Source organism: Culex quinquefasciatus, chromosome 3 (assembly GCF_015732765.1).
Source record: "Culex quinquefasciatus strain JHB chromosome 3, VPISU_Cqui_1.0_pri_paternal, whole genome shotgun sequence".
Classification (NCBI taxonomy): domain Eukaryota; kingdom Metazoa; phylum Arthropoda; class Insecta; order Diptera; family Culicidae; genus Culex; species Culex quinquefasciatus.
Window position 1 is genome coordinate 2,036,580 of NC_051863.1, and position 12,648 is coordinate 2,049,227.

At 36.5% G+C, this 12,648-nt stretch overlaps 1 protein-coding gene across 10 annotated transcripts in view; it reads right to left on the bottom strand.

The window, feature by feature from the left end:
- LOC6040515 (uncharacterized protein CG43867) overlaps positions 1 to 10,595 on the bottom strand; it is a 308,521-nt gene extending 297,926 nt beyond the window's left edge. For 6 of the 10 annotated variants that reach the window (XM_038263965.1, XM_038263959.1, XM_038263958.1 and 3 more), the window contains exon 1: positions 8,913 to 9,850. The gene's annotated coding sequence lies outside the window, so the exon portion shown is untranslated. Of the gene's footprint in view, positions 1 to 8,912; positions 9,851 to 10,365 lie in introns of those variants that run through there. The other 4 variants (XM_038263966.1, XM_038263964.1, XM_038263956.1 and 1 more) reach the window with 3 other exon arrangements.
- Between the last annotated feature and the right edge of the window lie 2,053 nt (positions 10,596 to 12,648).

A 12,648-nucleotide genomic window follows, 5' to 3' on the forward strand; every position in this document is an offset into this window, starting at 1 on the left:
CCACAATTTTCTAACGTCGATAACTCAGCAACTTATGGTCCGATTAACAATATTAAAATATGAAACATTCGTGAAGTATTCCGATCTTTTCGAAAAAAATGTTTTCAAAATTTTAAAACCAAGACTAATATTTTAAAATGGCGTCATATTGAATATTTGGCACTTTTGAAATGCTAATCTTGATTTCCAAAAGATAGGAAAATTTCACGAATGTTACATATTTTAACATTGTAAATCAGATCATTAGTTGCTGAGATATCGACGATAGAAAATTGTGGGTTGTTTGGGTGAGTTTTGGAAAACATCAATTTTCATGTTTTTAAACCTTTGCATGGCAATATCTCAGCAACTAAGGGTCGTATCAACAAAGTTCCAAAAAGCAAAATATAGAGAATTTCCTCAGGTTTACAAAAAAAAAACATTTTTTTTCATAAGTAGGCAACATGTGCACTAATTTAAAAAATGAAAAACTGCGACTATTGTCAAAAAAGTTACCTCAAAATGGCCTTAACTTGAAAACAGTGGCTCTTATCAAAATTTCACTTAAGTACTTTTTGATTGCAGATTTTATTTTACATCGAAAAATGATGTTGAAAAATTTTCGCGACCAATATTTCGATTTTTCGAAAAAAAATAGTATTGATTAAAAAAATCATAACTCGATCAACGATTTTTTGCACAACCTGGAAATTTCTGAAAAGTTGGCATTTGATGTCCTCTAAAACATAACAACAAATAAAAAAAATAAAAATAGTGTTTTTTTGCAAATCAAGTTTTAGTGACAAAAAGTTAAGAGCAATTCCAGCTCAAATCAGGAATTTTTCTGGTACTTTTGTACCCGACCCTCTCCGATTTCAATGAAAGTTTTTAGACATGTTATCCTAGGCCTATATAAGCCATTTTTGTGTATATGGAGCCAATAGTACTCGAAAATAACATTTGAGAAGGGCGTAAGGTATTTAAATATTTTTGTATTTTGCAATTTAAAAATTACTGTGTCTCGAAGCCATAGCGTCGTATCAAAAAGTGGTCCAAGACAAACTTGTAGGAAATTGGATGGGCTTTCTGAAAAAAATACACTGAAACAAAAATACACGCCACTTCTATGAGATTTTTTGATTTTTAAGTCTAAAGCTTAAATTTAAAGGTGTTGTCACGATTTTTTTTCGTTCAAAATTTTTGAGGAAATAGCCTTAGATGTTACCAAAAGACTGACGAAAAATGCAGGATAGTATGTCTCTCCTAAAAAAATACAAAAATCATTTACTAAAACTGTTTTTTTGAAAAGTGGTCTAAACGTCAAAATTTTAAAAAAACCCATAGTGGGAATCGGTTCCCCAGACAATTTTACATAAAAGTCTCCATATTGACCATTGTCCTATGTCCAATCCTTGGGAAGATACAGCGGTTTTAAAATAAAAATGATGAAAAATGGGTTTTTGGTGGTTTTGGCAATTTCTATATGACAGACTTGGTTTTTCAGTCTCGTAAATATTTTTACCGGAAAGCTCGTCCAATTTCCCATAAGTTTGCCTTTGACAGCATTTCAATTGGATGTAAGGGCTTACAGTTATAAGCTTAATTACATTGTTAATAACTGGAAAGAGAATATTTTTTTCAGTGTGGTAGAAACCTGGATAATAAATTAGCTTACGTAAATATCAAAACGAGTCAAATCAAAAAGCTGTCAAACTTATGGGAAATTGGACGAGCTTTCCGGTAAAAATATTTACGAGACTGAAAAACCAAGTCTGTCATATAGAAATTGCCAAAAACCACCAAAAAACCCATTTTTTCATCATTTTTATTTTTAAAACCGCTGTATCTTCCCAAGATTGGACATGTATTTTTGTTTCAGTGTATTTTTTTCAGAAAGCCCATCCAATTTCCTACAAGTTTGTCTTGGACCACTTTTTGATACGACGCAATGGCTTCGAGACACAGTAATTTTTAAATTGCAAAATACAAAAATATTTAAATACCTTACGCCCTTCTCAAATGTTATTTTCGAGTACTATTGGCTCCATATACACAAAAATGGCTTATATAGGCCTAGGATAATATGTCTAAAAACTTTCATTGAAATCGGAGAGGGTCGGGTACAAAAGTACCAGAAAAATTCCTGATTTGAGCTGGAATTGCTCTTAAATAAAAAATCACCAAAAATTATTTGACCGTATATCATTTTTTCAGTGTAATACGTATTCTTATCTACAGCTTTGCGCAAGACATCAAATCGATCAAAAGATACAGATTTTTGAATTTTTATGCATTGTTTTTGTATGGACAGCTGCCAAATTTGTATGGAAAATTATATGGACAAACTAATGATGCAAAATGGCTTCTTTGGGCATACCAAAAAAAAGACCGATTTCGTAGAGTATTGCTCATATCAAAAAATCTTAAAAATAAAAAAAAGTACGGATTTTGGGAAATTGTGTTTTGGCTTTGCTAAAATCTTTAAAGATTGTATCTTTTTTTGAATAGTCCTCATCAATACTTACAACTTTTCTTGATATCTTTGGAAGAAAATTCCTGCAAAAGTTACAGATTTTCGAATATTTACGTGCCATTTTTGTATGGACAGCTGCTAAGATTGGATGAAGACTTGTATTGGTGAACCAATGACACCCAATGGCTTCATAGTTTTGAGCAGTCTTCCCGAAACGCGCGCACGCCGTACACGCCGTACAAGTTTTCAGTGCAGATGAACCTCAAACACACCAGGCTGCCATGTTCGTGTTCTCCCCGCACGGCGCACTCAAGTTTACACGCGGTGTAAACACGGGGTGCACACCTCGGGTACAACGCCGTGCGAGCGAAGAGCGTGTAAAGAGACGAAAAAATGACTGCTTCTCACTCTCTCTGTGGCAAACACTGTAGTGTGACTGCAGCGGAGAATGAAACACCACTTTACAGCAGAGGGAGCGTGAGGGAAATATTTTTGTCTCTTTTCTGCGTCGTCGGCTTGCACGGGGTTTGTACCCGGGGTGCAAGGTTCGGTTTTAAACTCGAGGTTCGTGTGCGCGTACAGACTGTACACGGGAGAGTTTAAGTTTGCTTGTACGCGTGCACACGCGGTGCTGGTGTTTGATCGAGTACAGAAAACAGAGAACGCAGTTGAACGCGGTGCACGGGGATCACTGGTTTTGAGAGGTAAAATTACACATTGTTTCTAACATAAAAGATGTATCCCTTCCCAGATGTAATATTAAAATTGTTTTTTATGCTGTGGGTTCTCTCCTGAAGTACATACCTAGAGTTTTTTAAGGTCCTAAAAACAAAATTTTAATTTTTTGTTTGTTGGGTTTTCTTGAAACTGACATGAGTCGGGATTTTTTAAAACACTCAAAGAGCAAACAATAAAAGTTTTGACTGTTGTTACTTTTAAATAATACTTCTTATATTTTAAACAAAATAATGACTAAAAAAGCTGACACCAATCAAACTCAAGCTTACAACTATGGTTTTGCATATGGACCAAACATTTTGATTGTAAAAGCTCCCGAAGTTCGCAACTCACATCATTTAAGTCACTTAAGTAGTCCTCATTTTAAACAGTGTTGCTAGATACAAGTGCTGAACAGTAGAAGTATTCAGCGCGCACTTATGAGAGCGGATTTCTTCAATATATTGGAACAGTATTTTTGAACCTAAAATTCGAAAAAAAAGAATGTTAAAAAAATAAAATTTAAAATATGTTTATTAAAAGGATGGCAAACAAATAAAAATAATCGACATAAAAAAAACTTTTTTATTTTTCTAGTTGTAAACAGCTTAAGTTTAAAAACAACACAAAATCCTTCTCCCAGCCAAAAGATCACTCGCGCTGAAGTCTCATAAAAACGTGATATGAAACTGCTATCATGAGTTGGATGAATGAACGAAAAAAAAGTAAACCCAACCCGAGTTCCAGCCCAGCAAAAGGTGTTGCCGCCACTCCCGCACAAAACACTGCAACCTGGCCTTTTTGTTTCGAGTTTTTTTTTCTGCCAATTCAGCATCATCGACACGTTTCATCATTTCCTCACACGTATGGGTTTGCGTGTAGGACGTTGCGAACCATCAACCGAACATCAACTATCATCGGACGCAGGGTGAACAGTTAAAAAAATGAGTAAAAAGTATGTAACAAAATGGTCAGAAATTAAACTATATCTAGATTTAAAACGGCTTCAAAAAATTATAGAATTTCTAAATTTTAGTCTTTTGTACTGTGCTACTTGGAGCAAACTACAACAACATCAGCCTGTTATGACTTTTTCTCCCTGCTTTCCAGATGAACCGATGCGGAGATCCATCCCACAACAGCATCCATCGGGTGACTTATGATGGTCCTCTGACTGATGGGCACTGGGCCACCACCAACTGGGAAGTGTGTGTGTGTACGTTGGGCCGGGTCAATATTGCTGCCCAGTTCCGGAAGCATGAAACGTTACTTTTTATTTGTACGGTCCTAATTGCCTCGGACATACGGTAGCATCCGGAGCGGTGATGAATTGTCCTAGCAGGGAGTAGTAGCCCGCTGGTCGGTAGTGAAATTATAGGAAAGTATAGTTTGAACTAGATTTTGATTATGCTGATACAGTTCTTTTCAGTACGCGCTTCTTGCAATGCAACCGTTCTACATAATATAATTACAGAAAATTAAAACTGATAGAAATTTCTATAATTTCATGATTCTTACTGATAATCATCAGAGAGTAAAGCCATCTTAAACGTTAGAATTGTTCAATTTTGACCTTTGGCCATCCATTGGCGGGCTAAACTGTATGAGTCCAAAGCTTAATCCCCGAAAATGAGCTTGTATCTCAAATCACTAATACCGATAGTAGCCCAAATCGGTCACCCAGAGCTCCCACTTCCGGTTACATGGCCCAGCGTTGTTAATTGATCTAACCAACCGTTCAGCAAATTACGCCTCGCCGTGTATCTAAATCTGGCAGCCATAAACTAAGCCCAACAAACGACCCTACCGCCACAACTTTTACGACCCCAATCTGCGGCGCAGTGTGGCCATCAGGGCCAGACATCGAACCCCCCTCCGTGTGTTATCTCTTCCAACACTGCGACACAGAACAACCACGGCAGCGTTGATCGAATTCCCAGACAAACTATTACGCAATTACGACTTTCTATGGACCAAACCAAAAAAAACAAGGGTTTATTATTCTTCCTCGTACAAAATAGTGTGGTCAGGTCCTCCTATCTGGGTTCCCTTTGGCAAACAGACCTACGACCCACAAACTCGGCCCCAAAACGAAGAGCATTTTATTTATGACGAATAAAAGTGTGAGTCTGCTCCGCAAACAAGAGGGCGAAACCCCGAAAGGAGAGCAACTAAACAGAGCCACAGAGATAATCATGATGTTACACACAAATCAGCTGCTTCGTGAGACCGTTCTCCGAGTGCCTCGCCTTGGTCGTCCACCTACGCCCAAGACCAAACCTCGGTTCAGCTGCAGTGCAATGCAATGCTAGGCCTTAAGCTGCTGCTGCTGCTATGCAACACTCCCTAATCAATACCCGCGGCCTAGGAATAAAAATCACACACAAACAGCAGCAGTGAGAGAGGTAGTGGAAGAGGAGAAGGCGAACAAAACGGAGTGTAGAAAAAGCAAAATAAATATATCAAACACAAAGAGAGGCAGACTCGCGGATTGCATTTTAAATTTAAGGACGGTATGCACTTAGACGTTGAAATTTTTTAATCTGAACCAAAACTATAAAAACGAAACTATAGCTGGCCTCTTCAGCTACCTGAACTGATCCAAAAAAGCATTTTCCACTAACTCAAAGTAAAATATTTTTGTAAATAAAAATACCACAAAATTCAGCATTATTCCCAACTAGCGTGTTACATTATTTTTAAATTTATTCTAAACAAAAACTTCCAGTCCAGCTTCTTGCAGTTGATCTTTTTCGAATGGTTGTTTGTCTGTTCTACAATGTTTTCCTTTTTTTGCATTATTGGGTGATTTTTTATATTGCCATAACAGGGTTGTCAAAAATGCCCAAAAACTTAAAAGTTAATGTTATTAATGATAATAATATTGTTATCGAACTGCGATTATTCTATCGGCGAAAAGTAATCAGCGATAGTCGACGATAATTTATTTAAAGTAACTTATTGAAACAAAACTTTCTCAGACTTGAAAAGCTACTACTAAACACTTTTTCTTCGATTTGCTGTATACAAATACAGTAAGGGAACAGCATCTAATTCCAGCGTGCCTCTAATGTTGCTCTGTCAGCACTTTTCAATTACAGCTCATTAAAGCGTTTTCAACTAAAATTGAGTAATCAATAGCTTAATAAGAAGTGAGCAATCAAGTTTCTATAAAAAAAAAATGCATAATAATTTGTTTAAATAGTGAAAATCAGCAAATTGGATGGAGTTAAAAGCGAGTGCTAAACCTGCCAAACATACGAAAATTTCCTCTAGGTACTCAAACACTTTCATTGAAATGTATGGGTATCCAACAACGTAAAATGTTGAATAGCCCTTTCAAATATTTTATCTTGATTCTAAAATTTTAAAATTATTTTAACAGTAAATATCAGAAAGTTTATAATTTCAATTCAAAAATCGAACCAATACTTTTCAAGATATCACGAGTTGAAAACTGAAGAGTGATTAGATGACAATGAGAAAAACTAATTTTTCACAACATTGAAGCTAAAGTAACTCAGCAACTAGCTGAACAACAAAGTCAAATAATGGTTTATGCACCAAGGTGCAACAAGTAGATTTTTCAGCACGAGGCTCTGCCAAGTTAGATAAACACGACGAGTGCTGAAAAGGTATAATTTTGCACCGAGTTCCCATTCAACATTTTTTGCAATCCCGATAACAACATTTGAATATGTTTTTAAGTGAAACGTTTTCCATGCGTATAGTTTATTTAACGACTGTTCCAACCTAGTATTAATTGAATATTGCAATAATGTTTCCCTGTCACAAGTTTTTGAAGCGTCTTGATTCCAGGTTTAAAAAAAGGAATTGAAAAATAAAGCGTCTGTTTTAACATTCTTAAAACAAAACCGGAATGGCAACGCCTGTAAATCTAGTGAAGTTTCCCCCGCACTAAAGCATTTTTTTGTTTTGAAAAGCATGTTTTTCGTCTTTCAAGAATGGCAGGAAAAACATGTAATTTCATAACGGAATTGCAAAAAAAAAAAAAAAAAATTTCTGAGACTTTTAAAAATATGTTGTACACGATTGATTTCATTCATTAGGGATTTTTAAAATGCAAAAAAACTGAACATTTTCTAAAAATTGACAATATTTAAGACTTTTCCAAGAATGCTATTTTTTTAATCACACTTTGGTACCAGATTTGGCATATTGCGCAAAAATTTCCTCTCCCCTAAAACATATAAAAAAAAATAAAAAAAATCATCCCCTCATCCCCTCCCCCTTTCAAATTCGGTCCGAAAAATCAGGGGGCAAAAAAATATTTCTTCATAAAACATAAAAATTTCAATGGAATAAGAACTCTAATGAATTGGAAACAATTTGAAATACAAAACGTATTTTTTTTCGGCGAAAAAAAAACTGTCAATACTTCGACATTTTAAAAACTAATGATTGCAAAACAACTGGCCAGATGTATAATGCATTTTTAGACACTTTTGTCATTCAAATGGCTTGTAGTTTATATATTGTTCACAACTTCTGAAAATATTTCAGTGTTGTGAAAAAAGACAAATTATACTTAGAAAAGTCCATTTTCTACGAGATGAATTCTCCAATGACATATATTAAAAGTGAGAGCATTGATTATTGTATCATGAATAAAGAAATGAAATATTTTTTTATTGATTGTCTGCAAAAGGTAACCATATCAGTGTTCTACTGTTTTACGCTCTATTTGTCAAATAAATTGATATTCATCAAAATATGTGAAATCAATGAACATGATCTTCACCTTTGCTGAAGACTCCATCTTTATCAGAAAATCACTTCCCAAAATACAGATAATTCATACAAATAACGACAATTTTTACCAATTCCTAACATTCACCAATTTTCAGAGTTGTATTGCTAATTTGATTTTGGTTAACCGCGGTAAATTTTCTTGAAATAATTCGTTGGAGTCAAAATTGATCGCGGTAGATATTTTTCTAGCACAGTTTTTTGTGTGATCAATGTGGTAAATGATTTGGTGGATTTTTGACAGTTCTTCAAGAAAATTTACCGCGGTCAACCAAAATTAAATTATCAATGCAACTCAAGGTTGTTAGCACTCAGTACAGTAAATATTATGATGTTAATTGATACAAAGTAAGCAAAATATTATTGATTTCTGAAATTATAGTTAATGAATACCACCCTTCCAAATCTGTCAGCAAAGGTTTGAGAGCCATCGTATCGGCGTTTGCAAGGGAACTCTTACGAAGCGGTGCGGAATATGGACAGGGGTGGTGGAGAGGGTGGCAGTTCTACCAACACATCCATACCGTACAAGAGCCCACCGACCGCCGATGAAAACGGCTGGCCGACGAAATAAACAATCGGAGAGAATGGATGGCTCTCTCTTGGTTGGCACTGCTACTGCTGCTGCTGAGAGAGAGCGTCAACAGAGAGAACACGCAAGCAAGCATGATTTCAACATCGATTACTATACAGCGCGTGGTGTCAAAGCCAGGGGGACGACCGTCCTCGTCGTAACAGCAGGCAGGAGTAGAAGTGGCTGCGACGGCAAAACTGGTAGATAGAATGGAATGTGTGCAGGAATTCCACTGGACTCGGTGTGTCCATGGACATTCCAGAGCGCAGTAAGTTCCGATGGGCAACAGTATGATAGGACGGTGAATGTTTTAATTAAAATTGACAGTTTTTGATAGTTCTGGAAGTCGGGTTCACACATTCCGACGCTGCCGCACCCTAGAATTCCAACGTTACTTACATTTACTAGCGATGCACGTAAATGAACTGCTTCGGTGGCTGCTGCTGTTGCTAGTGAAACTTGCTAATCCATATGGGAGTTACTAGCACACCAGCAGGATCGATAATCCCAAAAACGGTCGCTCGGGCTCAGAGAACACACGACGACCCACACTCCGGGTTCGGAATCGTCGCTGTCGGAAGCACACGACACGACACAATATTCTACTTCTCACTCTCCTGTCTGCTGGTGCTCCCGTACTCCGGTGCGGTGGCCAGATCAATAATTCTTTTCGCAACCACGGGACTGCTGTTTGGACACTGCCACAATCTGAACCGCTATTCTTCGTCTTCTTCGTTTGACACACTATTGACACAAGCAACAATCACCTGAGAGATGGATGCTTTTTCGACCCATGTACATAACACTTGCCCCTTATTGACACTAGCAATAAATCAATGCAAACAGATTACACACTTTGACACGAATCAAAACATCACACGAAAACTTAACAATCGCGAACCGACTCCGGAACGACTTGTCACTACAATCTGCGAATGCCTCTGGGCTCGACAAGTCTCTCGGAGGTTTTTCTTCTGTCATCCACACCAGCGGAGAAAATTGCTTCACGTTTTTCCTTCAGCGGCTGAAACTTCTCTCACCAACTCTTCTGCTCATCTGCTGTACCCCTCGTCGGTACACCTAAACCACGCAATTTGGGCTTTCTTCGGTCAATGAAATGCACCAGTTTCTCAACAATCAAATCGTACCACTATCTATTTCCCATTTATTTCCAACAAACACACAACACTGCACCACTCAAACCTTGGTTATTCTTTCTAACTAATGGCACCCTTCAAAGCACTACCCCACAGAACAATATCGCATTGTGCAACAGTGCGTAGTAGGCTGTGGCAGCACGGCAGTATCCGCGTAGACGTCCTACGAATAGACAAATCCAGCGAAAGCTCAACGCTGCTTTTTGATGGTGAGAGATTTGACAGCTCCCATACTAAATGTCTCGATTTTCATACTTTTTGTTAATTTTCTTCTAAAATAAAACACTTAACATATGAAAACTATATATTTTTGATGCCCAAAATTCCTGCTGAACCGAATGGTGTACTTATCTCAACTGCAAATTTTTCGAACAGTTTTTATTTTAATAATATTCTAGACACATTTTGTGCACCTAATCAATCAATACTTTTATCATAAATAATCATTTTATTGCTTAAAAATTGAGTTTTCCTGAGCTCCCATATTCAAATACATGGAAGCTGTCATTTCTAACACCATTGGCCACCTAGCGGCCATTTCAAACTGGATACGTCTATTCACTGGAGTGTGACAATCGGCAATTGTAATCAACACACGACCGCACAACCCACACAAACACCACCAAACCGTCACTTTCGCTCCGAGAGAGCACAACTTTTCTCTCTCACGCACGTGAGAAAGCACCAACACACACCCCTGCCAGCAAAATCTCCCTCTCGCGGACGACAATAGCACGCGCTACCCTACCAAAACAGGGCTCTTCCTCCAACCAACAACAAAAAAAGCACACACAAAACGCGACCACTGCCCGCAACTGGAAAACATGCACTGGTTGGGAGTCGCGCCAAACTCGCGGTTCTCCTCTCCCCGCGCTGAAGCACGGGCAAAACTCGCGAGAGCGGGAAAGAGAGAGCGTGAGAAGAATCCGCGGTCGTTTTGACGTTTTGTTTTGCATCGCGCGCGTGTTGTGTGTGACTGACACCTGCAGCAACATCAACGCGGTGGTGCGCTTGCACGCACACTTTGAGGGGAATAAATTTTTGGAGCGTTGTGTGGGTGACGTTTCGGAGCTGGTGTCATACCCCTCGGTTGAAAGGAAAAATGTGAGTCTTTCGAACGTTATCAACTGAAAACATGTGAGCTTTGGAAGTGTGATCAGAAGTTTGATTGTTTACGAAATGCTGAATTTAAAGTATATTCTAACGTTAAATTCACGAAGAAAACACAGGTAGTGTTTCAGAAATACATACTGTAATCGTATTTGCTGACGTTCTAGTTAATCCAAAAAGAATACAAAATGAGCAAAGTTAAAACTTCTATTGCTTCAAAGGTATGTAGCTAAACCACCAATAATCACGTCAAAACCTTTGGATAAAAAGCCTACAACTGAATCAGGACGAAACTTTTTCCGATGTACAACTTTGTCAATACAACTTCTTATCAAAATATTGGAACGACCACAAATAGTTTAAAATGAATTTTTAAATCAATTTTAAAAAATTAACCTCGCGTTCCTTCTTGACAGAAAAGGTCAGCTCGTTCGAAGGAGACCATAATTGATCCATTGAAAAAATGTTATCTTGTCAATTGCATTTTGCATTAAATGAAAAAAAGTTATCAGAAATGGTTTTTAATCGTGTTTTAACCGTTGTAAATAAAAATTGACTTAGGGCTTAAGGACCCAATTAGTGCTGTTCGCTACTCCTACATATTGCATGAAATTTGTTGCTTGTATACAACAGCGACGAACCACCCTAATTCTCCATACAAACTTTGAAGAAAAACCATTCGGTCCAGTCCGAATATTTTTGGAAAGTTCAAAGTACACGTTGTTCTGGGGACCGTAAACTTCATTCCCCTCTAGTTTATAATTATTTTTAACTCACATTTGGATTTTTATTGAAAAACTTGTAAAATTGATTGGCATTATGTACAACGCTTAGTTATGCAAAGACTTTTATTATTATTTTTTTTGTATACCAAACGTAAAAGGTCAGAAAAATGTTTTTATTCATATATTGATATTTTTTAAATTTATTATAGTTGGATAACTGTAAATCAGCTCAAAGTATTTTGTGATACTCAGCTTGAAATTCTCCCCCCTCCTCTCTTGAATTCGACCAGAGCCGGGGACAAACACTTGAAATAAAGTTTGTCCTAGCTTTAAAAAATTCCTTAGTCCGTTGCAAATATTTTTCAAAGTTAATGTCCTTTGTCATCGACCGTAGCCGAGGAAAGGGGGCAAAAAAACGTAAAAAATATGAAACTACTACTAATGAAATCTACATATGGAATCTCCAAAGCTTATAAAACCCATAAAAAATAATCTAGCAATGGTTGTGAAATGTTTAACAACAGTAGGTACAATTGCTAAGTCAAAGAGGATTGGAGCAAAATAAAACTGAAATTACCAGCAATGGTTTCAATATTTATTTTTAGATTCCAGTTATTTTGCAATCTTTTGTTTTCAAAAAAAGTATCAGCGATTTTTTTGTGAAATTTTTAGTTTTTGCGGAAACACAATTCAAAATATTTTTGATTAAGCCAAAACAAGTTAAATATGATTATAAATGAAGAAAAATGCATTTCAAATTGTTTTCAGTTTGATATTCAGCTTTTAAAAAAATACAAAAATTTGTTTGGCAAAAGATCTTTTGTGGTATCTTTTAATTACAAATATATTCATTTGTTAAAAATATGTTAAAACCCTTAGGTACTAAAATTGTGTATAATTTCAGGAAAATGTATGTTAATTTGTTTTTAGTTGAAATCAGTTTAATTTAATTAAAAATATGAAAAAAACTGCTTTTTTGATATTGTGTGTTATACCACATAAATTTTGAAAAATACTATCAACAGCTTTAATGAATTTCAAAATCAATGCGCTGTACTGAAAAAAAACTTGATTTTTGTTAATGAATGCATCAATAAATGTTATACAAATATTCTAAACAGTTTACAATCAAAGTTTTTTCAA